We start from the raw sequence: 13392 nt of genomic DNA, 5'->3' as shown, positions 1-13392 counted from the left end.
CACCCCCTCACTCATTTATAAGACTGCTTTGCCTCATTTTGAAATTTCAGAAAATAACTGGGGATAGATTTATGTTTGAATGTTTGTTAACATTGTAAAGGAGACACAGCTTCAGATACTGATTCCCCCTTCCTCCCCCAAGTGCTGGGGATTGAACTCAGGGCTTCACAGATGCTCGCAGCACTCACGTGCTGAGGCACACCCTCCCTCAGTTCATACGGCATTTGTAATACCAAATCCAGGGAACAGTTCTTAATAGTCCAAAACGGAGTAATTAGTAGTGGTTTTGAGAAATAGCTGGTAGTTCGTGTGTACACACACTGTGTGTCACTGTACTGGGCTTTGGTCTTTTTTTTCCCCTCCGAGATCTGGAAATTATAAACGTGTACGCAGTAAGGTCCAGGCACTAGCTGCTATGCTGGTCCTATCGTCTTTTCTTAGGATCAGTGTAATTGGCTCAGCATTGTGATAGAGCATAAGTACAGGACTAATGTTCTTCAGAGAAAAGGCTGGAAGATAATTATGACGTTGAGTGTTCATTGAGTGGACATCGCCACCTAGGCATGGCTTTGCTTTGGATGCCGTCCAGTTTCCTGTGTTTGGTTTGTGAACCTCTAATGAGCTGCATCCAGTTCATTTAGCATTGCTCATGTATTTCTGCAGAGGATTAAAATGCAGGAATTCAGCTTTGTAAATTGAGTTGCCCACTTACCAGCTGAGTGGTAAGTTGCCTTTGGCTCAGGGGTCACAGTTTGATTCTTGGCTGGCGTTCTGCTCCTGTGATAGGAATTTTAAATGTGTGTCCCACTAGAACCGTAGTGCTCGGATGGGATCTCAAGTCCACAGCGTCTCTGCTTATTTTGCGTCTCTCAGTGGGAGGGAGTGGCCACCGAGCGTTTGATACTAGCATTAAACACGATGGTCTTGATTTGTGTCATGGTAGTTTTAGATTTGAAATGTACCCATGACTGACTTATTGAAGCATGGTGTGATAATAGCGCGCTACTTTAGTCTTTATGGACTGGAACTGGATTTGTGGTCTTCAGTCCTTGCTCTCCCACGTCACCAGGCAGATGCATGCCCAAACAGGTCAGCTTTGCACAGCCCTAAAAGCTCGTCTGTTTTGTTTGTTTGTTTTTTTTTTTTGTTTTTTTTTTTTTTTTTGAGTTTAGGGGGAATGAATTTTCTCTGCTCTGTGGAGAATGTTCCGCCTCCAGGTCCTGGAGCAGACCTGGTGATTAGCAGAAGCATACTGTTGACTTCCTCTAGTACAGAGCCACACAAAGGTGTGGCTTGCCACACAGTGGCTGGATTTTCAGTTTGCTTTTTTGCCTAAAGAAGCAGCAAGGGCGTTCTTGGCTGGATCAGGGGTGTGCATGTGCAAAGCCTGGCTTCGTTTTTCTCGGCTTCTTTGCTCATTTAACGCGGTCTTTGCCTGCTCACCCTAGAGAGTTTTATATAAAATAACTAGCAGTGAAAGATCGTAGACCATAGAAGCTGCTATTCATTTGTGTCAGTAGATTTCAGATACCTTCAGAGGCTCTCTCCCAGGTTTGGGAGCCAATGGGTTAGTATCTTTATCACGCTGCAATTCGGGAGCAGGAGGCGTGGTCATTATACAGCTGGGGAAATGGAAGGAATTAGAAATCCCTGTTTTTAGCTTAGTCCCTCCCTCCCTCCCTCCTTCCTTTTTCTTATACAGTGTCTTTCTCTCAAACAGGTGAGCCAGGCTGGAACCCAGCAATTCCCCTCTCTCCGTCTCCCCAGTGCTCTGATTAAAACCTGTGCCACCACACTCCGCATGTGTTTTTATGAGAAAACCCTTTTATGAGAAAACCCAACTTTCTTTAGTTTTTACAAAGTGTTGTTTTTTGAAGACCTTTACAGTAAAGCACGGGACATGATTATTGTTTTGAAAGTGGCCAAATTCAGTAGAAGTTAGTAATTTCGTTAGGGTGTTGTACCGGAGCATACCAGTTTATACTGAGATGGAAACTAAATTAAGAGCAGATTCCTTTGAGGATGACTTCAGATGAAGCGGACATTCTAGTCTGTGTTTGTTTACCATCTCTGCTATCTGGCCATATCTCCTCCACTGCGCGTTTGGAGTAAGATGTTTATTTCGGAACAGAAGCATTTCTCTCTGGGGCCATCTTCGCAGCCAGATCGCATCTCGGAGTGCACATGCTTATTTTGGCGGTAGATGTTTCTAAAAAGGAGACAAACATTGCAATTGTTGGGCGAAAATGGATCTTTTCTTCGTGACTATTCAGGCAGCTGGGCAGTTTCCAGGATTCTTACCTCTGTTACTATATTTTTGGTGTAGTGTAGAATTTTTTTTTTTTTTGCATTTACTTGAAAGTCATATTTTGATAGAATTTGAACAGTTACTATGAAAGGGAGGCTTCATGGAGCAAAGACTGCGTCAGACAACATTCCCGTAGGGCTTTTTGTTGTTGTTGTATTTTGATGTGAAATACTTGTTACTGGTTCTCTCCCTGCGTGTGTAAAAAGGCATGGTTTTAGTCTCGTCTAAGAACGCTCAGGTCTCCTACTTTTGAGGAGTGTGATTGGATGAAGGAGGAAGACTTGACGTGGGGCAATGAGGAGGAGTAGGTGCCCGGTGTGTTTACACTTAGACTCTTGGAGTTTTGGGTAACTTCACAGGCGCCTACAGACATCCCTGCATGCATGCTCACACACTTGCTTATGGAACATTTGTGGGGCAGTGGCATTTTCATGTAATGTATCCCATATGCTAAATATATTTTCTGTTATATACATACATACATGTAAACCCTTAACTAAATAAGATGAAGGCAGGCATTTTGCTGTTACAGCTATGAAATGCTGTGGGATTTATTGGCTGTGTGGTCCATAGCATTTTTGTTGGTTGTCCTGTGTGCCCAGAGACTGGAGGCAAGCAGCTTTGCTTTGTACCTGAGATGCTTACATTTCTCAGGTTTTGAACATTTGTATAAAAAATGGCCTTTCATTGGCCTCGTCTGTCTGGCTCCTTCAGGTCTTTTGCAGTGAGCATGCATGTATTTACAGTTTGTCAACAAGACTCTTACAGATCACACACCTGCGTCCATGAGGATAGATAGCAGATGCCACCAGGGTTGGTGCCAGAGTTCCTTGTTGATGGAGTTTCTTACCAAGAAAATATTTCTGAGAGAATTTATAGATAGAGTACCATATTTACTCCTTAAAATGTAAATTTCTGGAACACTAGCTTCTTACATTGTAGTTAGATTGAAACACCTTTGAAGCACTGTGACGTTGTCACTAAACTCGTATTAGAAGAGAGCACACTGTGAGCTCTGTGTAGACCTTCATTCAAATCTTTACCTTTTTATATAAGTAAGACAGGATGAGATTATTCTTGGGAGTTTTTTCCTCCCGAGACAGGGCTTCTCTGTAGCTTTGGAGCCTGTACTGGAACTCCAGGCTGGCCTCGAACTCATAAAGATTGCCTGCTTCTGCCTTCTGAGTGCTGGGATTAAAGGCGTGCGGCACCACCGCTCAGCTATTCTTGGAAATTTAATGAGAAATGTGAGCTGCTTTCATCTTTGGTTTGGAAAGCCACATTGGCATTTGTTTTTCATAGAGCATTTATATTGTTCTAGGGGCAGAATAGCCTCTGTCCTCCAGTGTTCATGCTGCTTTCTTTTATATATGATTTCTCCTGTGTAATGCACATATAGAGACTCCAACCCCAAATACCTGTCAAATTTTCTGTTTTGGTTTTGTTTTATGTTTTTTTAAATTCTTTTTTTCTTGTGTAAGTGCAAGCTTTTTAATGATTTATTTTTATTTTATGTGCATTGGTGTTTTGCCTGCATATATGTCTGTGTGAGGGTGTCAGATCTCCTGAACAGTAGTATCAGGTAGCTGTGAGTAGCCACGTGGGTGCTAGGAATTGAACTTAGTTCCTCTGGAAGAACTTTCGGTGCTCTTAACTACTGAACCGTGTCTCTAGCCCCGGTAGTTTTACTTTTAATGTATGAAAATCATAAGTGATTATTTCAAATAGTTTTAGAATCACTTTAATATGTTTTAAATAAATTTCTCACTTGTCACTCAAAAAGCAGTAATATATTTATGTAAAAATTTTAGCACTAAGGCTAACAGTTGTTGTCAGTGGAATCAATCAACCACATTTGTCCACTGTTCTCTGAAAAACAAAACAACAAAAACCCCACAAGATAAACTAAGAGAGAGCAAGTGTCATATTAGTTTGGGTGTTTCTCAGACTCTTCAGAGGTTGGTGTCTCTGAAGTCAGTTTGGTGCCCTGAGGACTGACTGCTGGAGATGCCTGTGCTTATGCCATATGACTGCAGTGGCCCAGCCACTGTGGGCAGCTGCCGTGAGCATTAGAGCACTTCCAGACTTGTTTGATAGCAATAAGTCAGGAAGTTACCCCACCCTAAAGGACTGGAATCGACCCAGAAACCCTAACTGGGACAACATAGTCTTTGCCGATTAATTAACCTGTTTGTGATGATGGAAAGCCCTGGATCCCACCCCACTGTGTTTATCTCTATAATTAAGGGGGTTGACTACCAGATTTCCTGGCTTGGCTTTTACCTTTGAAGTACCAGTGAGCGAATGACCTTTGACTTCGGTATAAGATTTTAGTCTGGTCACTTAACGATCTTGAATGGGCTAATGGCTTGACAAATTGTACAGACATAACTACTACCCGCAATGTCAAAAGTTCTTTCTAAGACCAAAGGAGTCTCCAGGGAATTGTTGGGATGAACGCAGTGTGATCTTTTAAACTTTTTACCTGTGGAGTTATTCTTGGGCAAAATGTTTTCTGAATACCTGTCATGTGTAGACGCGTGGTCTATTAATGTGGCAGACTGTCAGGCTAACACGCTTTACTCAGAGTTGCAAAAGAGGCAAGGAGAAGCTCTCAGTTTGTCAGTGGTCTGAAAAGAAGCCTGGGCAGCAAAACAAAGGTAAATTGTGTAAATGAAGCCTGATTATTCTGAACCATCACTTTCGTTCCTTTTTAACCCCTAACAGGGACTGTATGGCTTGCTTTATATTTTAAGATGGGTCTTCTCTAAAGGTTAAAAAGAAGGTTTTTATTTTTATGTTCCTAGATAGTTACATTCTTAATGGCAGTTTGATTATTTTATATGTAATTGCAGATATTTGCTCTTACAGTCTTGAAAAATAAAATTGAAAGATAATTCTGTGCTTGTGAGTAAAATTAAAGAAGGTGCTGCTACTCTGTGTGTGTGCGGGGGTGGGGGGCAGGGCCTGGGAGAGAGAAGTCATTGGGATACCTCCTTCGAGCCAGGGAGTCCTGTGTAATCCAAGCTTTCTTGGGCCTTGAGAGGAACCTACCCTTCTGGAGGTATTAGAAATTTCTGGAAGTTTGAGAGCTCAGATCTGTATATAGGAATTGCATATAAACATTTATCAGAGACATCTCTTACCTACTTGCAATAGTTCCACACTGAATTTGGGTTACTAGATAATATAAGAAAGTGGAAATTACCTAGTTTCCCAGTTTCTATGGGGAAATATGTATAAACAGATTGTATTCTACAAAATGAGCCAAATTCGTATTCAACAAGATAGCCAAATTCATCTCTATTGGTACTGATTCAGAGTAAGAACATTTTAACTACTTAACTGAGTAGTCAGCCAATCAGCCACTCTACAAACTAATCAAGTAACCAGCCAGCTAACCAACCAGCCAACCAACCAACCTACCAGTTAACCAGCTAAAGAGCCAACCAGTCAACCAGCCAACTATCCAACTAGCTAGCCACCTTTTGGACCTGTTCAGTCTGGTCGGTCAAGGGCTATGATTCAGGTCAACGTTTGTACAATAGCAAACATTCAGAACAAAGTAAGCCTAATTGCAGAATGTGCAGATGTCGGAATGAAATACAGAAATCTGCCTTTGCTAAGATGATCACATCTTATTTAGTGGTGGTAACCATGCTGGCTTCCCAGGACAGCTGCAGTGCTGGGTTCCTGAAAGGCTGGGAAGGGTGCTCCTGTTCAGACATACCCCAGGAAGGCTGGCCAGGCTGGGGTGCCCAGATGTAGAGAGAACAGATCTTTATGCAGAGGCTTTTGAAGATGGATAGTGAGGGCTAGATGTTTCCTGGTTGCCAATTTCATCCTGACTGGTTTTAGGAATACCTGGGGAGAAGGGTAGTCGGAGCACACCACATTTAGCCCGTGAAAGGGCACCAGAAAGGGGCCTTCCTCTGGCTTACGTGGCCTCTTGACAGGCCTGGCTTGACTCTTGTCTTGGGTGTTGCAGTAGTCACTTCTTACCCAGCTGATGTGCTTGTGCCTATGGAGAGAATTTCTTTCCCTCATCTTCTTGAGTGTGCTGCTTGTCCCAGATCAGGAGACACATGATGGGATCTTCTCCCCAGGAACTGGCCAAATTTGAGTGGTGGAAGAGAAAGGGGAAAAGGAAGGGGAAGGGGAAAGAGTAGAATTCCCTTGTAAAACCAGCTGATTGCTGGGAAGAGCTGGTCATTTGCTCGGAGGCCTTGCTGATGTCCTCCACATTAGCTTCAGTAGTGAAGAGCAGGAGCAGTAACCTGGGGATATCACTTGTAGACAGAGTCTGCTCATTGTTTCCCAGCCACCCAATCCTGAGTAATCACACAGAAACTATATTAATTACAACAGCATTTGGCCTATTAACTCAGGCTTCTTATTAACTCTTACATCTTAAATTAACCCATTTCTATTAATCTGTGTCTTGCCACCAGGCTGTGGCATACCGGTGGTAAGGTTCTGGTGTCCTTCTTCCTTTGGTAGCTACATGGTGTCTCTGATGCTGCCTAATCTCTCTATGTATATCTCTTATAGCCTGGCTATATTATGCCCTGCCGCAATAGGCCAAAGCAGCCTTATTCATTAGCTAATAAAAGCAACACATATACTGAAGGACATCCCACATTATTTCCCCCTTTCTGTCTAAATAAAAAGGAAGGTTTTATCTTTAACATAATAAAATTATATATTCAAAGCAGTTACCAAACAAGAATTATAGTTACAATATTTATTTCATTTACAATTGACTAAAGTATTTTATCTTTGATAAAAGAAAATATCATCCATCCTATCTTTGAGTCTAAAGTTTTATATCTAATTTATTTTTTTATCATAACTAAGGAAAACTATAACTATTTGTCTGCAACTCTTCAAAGACCCCAGGTGGATATAATATTACCTAAGTAAATAGGAAGTGCATTGTAACTTCCAAAGTTCTAGAAACGACAGAGACATCTTTCTGCCTGGACAGTCACCCAAATTTCTTCTGTAATGTTTGGGCATCCATATTCAGCCCCCATAGTTGGCCCATAGTATCCAACAGACTTTTCCATGAAGCAGGAAATTTGAAAATTTGTTCTGCCCTGTAATGACAAAGTTCATCAGTTGCTTTCTTCTGTGTCCTGCAGAATGTCTGACAGTTTCCTCTGTGAAGCAGGAACCCTTAAGGACCATCCCATCCTTTGGAAAGTTCAGCAGTCACTTTTCTGTGGGTCCTTCATGTCTAGTTCATACAGCATACCATCGATTAGTCTAGGCAAGAGCAGTTTCTTACCCAGTGGCTAGCAAACTCCATAAGAGGCCTCTTTGATGTCCGTCTTTCTCTTGAAGTAATTGGTGCTACCAGGAGCAGACATGCCTCACTGTGGAGAAAAGTCTTAAGTTCTTAAAACATTTTAAATGCCATATTCCGTAGGTCTTTGAAGTGTTGAAGACTATCTATCTAACTGAAGTATATCTCTATATATCTAGAATACCTAACTAACATGACTAAAAGCTTGATTATTATAGAAGACTATTAATCTGTATTTCTTAACTATACATTACATTTTAAAATGAGCTACAGAAACACAATACCTTACTCAAGAGCAGAAATACATATACACAGTGTAGCAAATCGCCTTTAAATTTGTATCTATAGACCAAAGTCCATACCAATGGAATGTATTCATCTTTATATCATATTCCCCCTTTCTTTTAGAGAGAGATTGACTGTGACTACTTGACCATTTATAATCAATCCTCTTTAAATGAAAACAAGTATTTATACATAATCATTTTGTGAATTTGGTCATTGTTTTCTCCAAACTGCTTCCTGCTGTTGGGCAAAGTATTTTTAGGGTTCATGGAGACCTTTTGGGGATCTTGTTCCATCAAACCACATTAGCCTGGAAGAAATCCACAGGTTCTCATCCTCTGTAGAAACAAAGCAGAACTTCTTTTCCAAAGTAACAAATCCTTAAACTCAAATTTTGAAGTCAAAATACCTTTAAAATATATATTGGTTTAGCTTAGCAGCCTGGAAAATTCTCTCTGTAGTTAGTTCATTCACAGTCAAAACATTCAGAGAAAACACAATAACATACATAAGCCAGACTCTCTCTGTATTTTCCATCTTTGTGTGACTTTTTTACTCTATTTTTATAAATATTATCTTTACTCCTTTAATCTGTCTGTCTATATTCTTATTTTTTTAAACTATTACTTCTTTTTATAACTGTCTATACTTTTTCCTCTCTCTCCCAAGCCTATATACAGATTTTATACACAATTTGACTTGTTTAAAGGTTTATTATTGTGTGTCTGTAATCTTTTTCTGACCAGGAGCGCCTCTTTTTTTTTTAATGCTAAGTGGGTGTGGCTAGGACCAACTCCATGGCCCTGCCTGTTGGCTCTGCCCAGTCCAACATGGCAGAGATATGTTCACTGCCTCTGCGAGCCATGCTCACCACCCCAGCTTCAGGGATGCAGTAGTTCTATGTCACCATTAAGCAACTAGTAGCATGCTGCTCACAAATCCCCTTTAACTGCAGGACTTCACGAAAGAGCCAGAGCTGCCATCTCTTAAAAGCCATGCAGTTTTTGCTGCTAATGCTGAGTCAGGAAGCCGTCTCTTAATGGACCTGCACCTCTGCTTGTGGCTTGCAAACAGAGCCTATCTGAAAAAAAAAAAAAAAAAAGAACCCCCCCCCAAAAAAATGGCTACCAAAAAGCTGCTCTTGTCTCCCGTTTTTGTGGGTCTAAAAGCCCTATTTTTTTTTTCTTTAAGCTTTTTTAGGTCTTGTGTGGATTCATGCCCCAGATGATATTTTGTAAATAGAGACTTGTTCGTTTCCCAGCTGCCCAGACCCAAATAATCACACAGAAACTATATCAATTACACCACTGTTTGGTCAATAGTTCAGGTATTTTCTTAGCTAGCTCTTATATCTTAAATTAACCCATTTCTATCATTTTGTATTTTACCATGAGGCTCATGGTTTGTTACCTCTGTCTATTCTTGAGAGAATGTTGGGCATGGAAGACACTCCATTTGGAGCTTGTTTTCTTCTTGGCAAAACTGCCCTTTGGACAGAGAACTGCCCCTGCCTCGACCACTGACAAAATGCATAGTGTCCAGACTGAACAAGCAGGATACAACAAAGAGACTGCCAGTCCTTGCCAAGACACAGTAAGACAGTTTTTAAAACTTCCTGCCTCTGAAAATGGTCTGTCAGATACTCTAGGCTTTAGCCAAAGGTGGATACCCCAACATTGCAAATTTGACTTTGGATGATTGCCCAGGTAGCCAGTTGTCTCTGTCATTTCTTGCACCTTTTAGAAGTTGCTTGATTGCACTTCCTGTTTACTCAGGTAATATTTTTGTCCTTCTCAGATCTTTGATGGGGTTGAGAACTAGATAATCATAGTTACTTTCCTCTCATGACTTAGCCAAGCCATTTTTAATATAAGACTCAGATTCCTTAGGATAGGATAACTATTGAAACATTTGGCATATGTTTCTTGTTTGATATTGTTCATACTGGTTGTAATTCTAATTTTTATGTATGTCTTTGCCTCTTCTTTTCCCTAGACAATACTTGATATTTGTTCTTACTGTATATAGTTTTGTATTAGGCTTAAAACTGTCTTCTTTAGATAAAAGGGGACATGCTATGGGAATTCCTTCAGCCAATAGCCTTTAAGATACCGGCCCACTTTGGGCATGGTCTCATGTACTATAAATGCAGATGAAAGCGTGTCTAGGCCTCTTGGCTGCTGAATTCAGTTCCAGTTCCCAGTACATGCAGAGGACTGAAAATCGCTATTCTTTCTGTGAGTTCATTCCCAAATAAATAAACTTTTGTTACACTCCATTCTAGGCTATTTTGGAACCCCTTTGTATGCCAACAATCACTGTTCTGAGTCTTCATGCATCAGATGCATCATGGGACACTTTAGGTAGTTCCAAGACAGGAGGGACATTTTCCCACCATGTGCCTACAGACAGGAGAGTTAACGAAGCTCCAGCAGGAGAGAGAGCTTCAGCAGGATTCTACTCCGAGGATGACCACCCCTGCTGGTAAAACCACCCAGATTTGATACTCAGATGCCTGCAGCATGCTTACTTCTAAATCAGAACTTGTTCTGAAGGATCTCACTGAAAGAATCCTCAGGGCAGGAGGTGGGCTTGGCTTCTGTGCTCCCCAATATGGGCTTAGTTTATTAGCTCTGGAGGCTTTGTAAGAACACAGAATGACTTTCAGCAATTCCAAAGTTTGTTTGTTTGTTTCAAAAGATTTATTTTATTATTTATTTGTGTGTACCAGAATGTGTGCATAGAGATCAGAAGAGGAAGTTGGGTAATCTGGAGTCTTAGGCACTGATGACCCGACCTCTCCTGTCCTCTGAAAGAGCCGCAATCACTTTTAATCACTGAACCATCTCTCTAGCCCGCCAAAAGTTTCTTGTGTAAGCATTTCCCATTTTGTTGTCACATCTGCAGTAGGGGCTGCGGGCCTCTTCCCACAGCCCGGCCCATGGTTGCCTGGCTAGCTTATGCCCCAAAATAACGACACACAAACTCTATTCTTTTAAACACTGCTTGGCCCATTTCTGTTCATGTATGTAGCACCCCAAGGTGCGCTTACCGGGAAGATTCTAGCCTACGTCCATCCTGGGTCAGAGCTTCATCGTGTCTGCTCTGGAGAGGAGAGCATGGCGTCTGTCTCTCAGAGGAGCTGCCTTGCATCTGAGCTCACTTCCTCTTCCTCTCAGCATTCTATTCTGTCTACTCCACCCACCTAAGGGATAGCCTATCAAATGGGCCAAGGCAGTTTGTTTATTGACAAATGACCTTCCTCCATCACACATCGGGTGCTCACCCCACCTCAGCAGCAGCGCTATCCATGGGTTGCCCAGATGCAGACTCTGCCCATCCTTTTCCTCGGCTGTTCTCTCTGGCAGATGGCAGATGAGCACTTCAGAAACCTAAAGACAAGCATGGCTTTGCAGCCTTGAAGGTTCTGGTCAGTGGAATCTGGCCAGCCTAGTGTTAATTGTATATGGCTCTGATCTCTGATATGAATCGTTAGAGTTCAGGGACGTTTCCGTCCTGAGTGGGCAAATGCAGATACTCTGTCTTGCTCATCAGTGTAATGTCAGCATCCTGTGAGCGTTTCTGCTTGATACTGCATTGAGACTAGAGGTGTTGCTGCTCTACCGTATGACTGGGCATGTTTCTAGATTTCTCTCTGGGACCAGGTATAGCATGTAAGTAGGGGCAGATGGTCAGAGAGTCGCTGAATTGGATGTGGCTCACATGTAATAGAAACTCAAGTTGCCATCTTCATCATAGCCATTACCATGTGTATTGAGGAAGGCTCCAGGGTAGTTCGGATGCCATGTTAACAGGATGCAGTTGCCTGCCACTGCCTAGCTTGCTGTTCTGGCAAAGAATGTTCCTTAATGTTGGAGAAGTGTTCTGCATGTGGTAGTAGACTGGGGTTGGGGAATGGGCTCGAGCACTTCATACCCCTGTCCATGGTGTAAAGGTCACTCTTCTTAGCAGGCACTTTCTTCACATGCTTTATGGGGCCTAAGAAGCTCTGTGGAGCTTAACTTTTAGAAAGAGTGCCTTGCACACTTGGATTTGGAACTGTGGCTGCTGTAACCTGTTTCCTAACTCCAAGGTTATGGCTACCTCCATAAGTGTGTGACTTAAGCTTCCTCCCCTTCCCCCTCCCTCCCCTCCCCTCTCCTCCCTTGCCCTCTCCTTCCCACTTCTGTCCTCCCCTCCCCTCCTCTCTTCTTTTCTATCCCCAAGACAGGATTTCTCTGTATAGCTCAGGCTGTCCTGTAGCTCAGGCTGTCCTGAACATAGCTCCAGAGACCAGGCAGGCTGCCTCTGCCTCCAGAGCGCTGGGATTAAATCAGAGTGTGTCCCCATACACCTGGTACACTCTTTCTTAAAACCATTTCTGTCTTCTTTGTTATAGTGGAGGGCCTTTGAAGGGCTTCCAGGAACTTCGTGTCTTAGTTCATTGTTGTCATTGTCACTTTATAACCCTGGCCATTATCATTGCTGTCTTTTCCTTTTCCAAACTATTGTAAGCCAAACTGTTGTCAGTAGATGACAGAGTGACAGTCTGTGTCAGGTCTCCTGCTAAGTACTTCCACTTTCCCTTCCTTACCCCTTCTGTTATCTTTTTTGCATGGAAGCTATTATTTATCAAGTGTTTAGTCTGTCTGGGTTCCTGTTTGCCTTGGGCTAGCCCATCTAGTCTCTAGTCTTCAGAGACGTTCTTGTCTTCTTTACCTTGCAGATGAGGAAACAGAGGAGCAAGGTTAATCAGCTGCTCACGTTCCCACCCTTGCTGAACAGCAGAGCAGGGTTAGCAACCCTTGATCTTTGAACCCGTGCCAGCATCAATTTGTGATTCTAAGAAGTGGAAGTGCTTCACAGTACCAGTTCTCTTGAGTTTTAAAGGACTAATCAGAATCAAAGGAACTTCCTATTGACTTGAAACATTAGTTTTGTGGAAAGTCTTTTTGTGACATTTAACACATAGAACACTGGGAGTGGGACTGGAGAGATGGATCGGTGGTTAAGAATGTGCAGTGTTGGTGCAGATGTCTCGCTTGGTTCCCAGCACCCACCTCTCCAGAGCATCTGACACTCCTGGCCTCTGAAGGTGCCACACTCAATTGTGCAAATATGCGTGGAATTAGGAATAAAAGTAAATCTTTGTAGAAAAGAAAATTGAATGTTGCCTATTGCCCCTAGCATATTCTTTAGAGTAATTTTTTGAGATAAAAATCCATGAAACGTAAAATTAACCTTTTTAAGTATGCAGCCAAGCATTGATAGAGTTGTGCACCATCTCCTGTCCTTCTTACCCAGGTGAGACTCCTGTGCCAGGTCAGCAACCACATGCCATTGTTTCTTCCCCAGCCCCTGGCAGCTGCTAGTCTGCTTTCTGTCCTGCCTGTTTTGGGTGTTTCCTGTACAGAAGGTCATGTCCCATGTGCCCCTTTGTGGCTGGCTTTTTCCCATTCTGTGATTTTTCAAGGTTTGTGTCGTCTGTTGA

At 42.3% G+C, this 13392-nt stretch overlaps 1 protein-coding gene across 4 annotated transcripts in view; it reads left to right on the top strand.

Annotated features, from left to right (window-relative positions):
• Arid1b (AT-rich interaction domain 1B) overlaps positions 1-13392 on the top strand; it is a 357367-nt gene that overhangs the window by 48951 nt on the left and 295024 nt on the right. The gene's annotated exons all lie outside the window — the stretch shown is intronic.

The sequence above is a fragment of the Chionomys nivalis genome, chromosome 2, assembly GCF_950005125.1.
Source record: "Chionomys nivalis chromosome 2, mChiNiv1.1, whole genome shotgun sequence".
Lineage (NCBI taxonomy): Eukaryota > Metazoa > Chordata > Mammalia > Rodentia > Cricetidae > Chionomys > Chionomys nivalis.
This window is presented reverse-complemented; position numbering and strand designations above follow the sequence as displayed.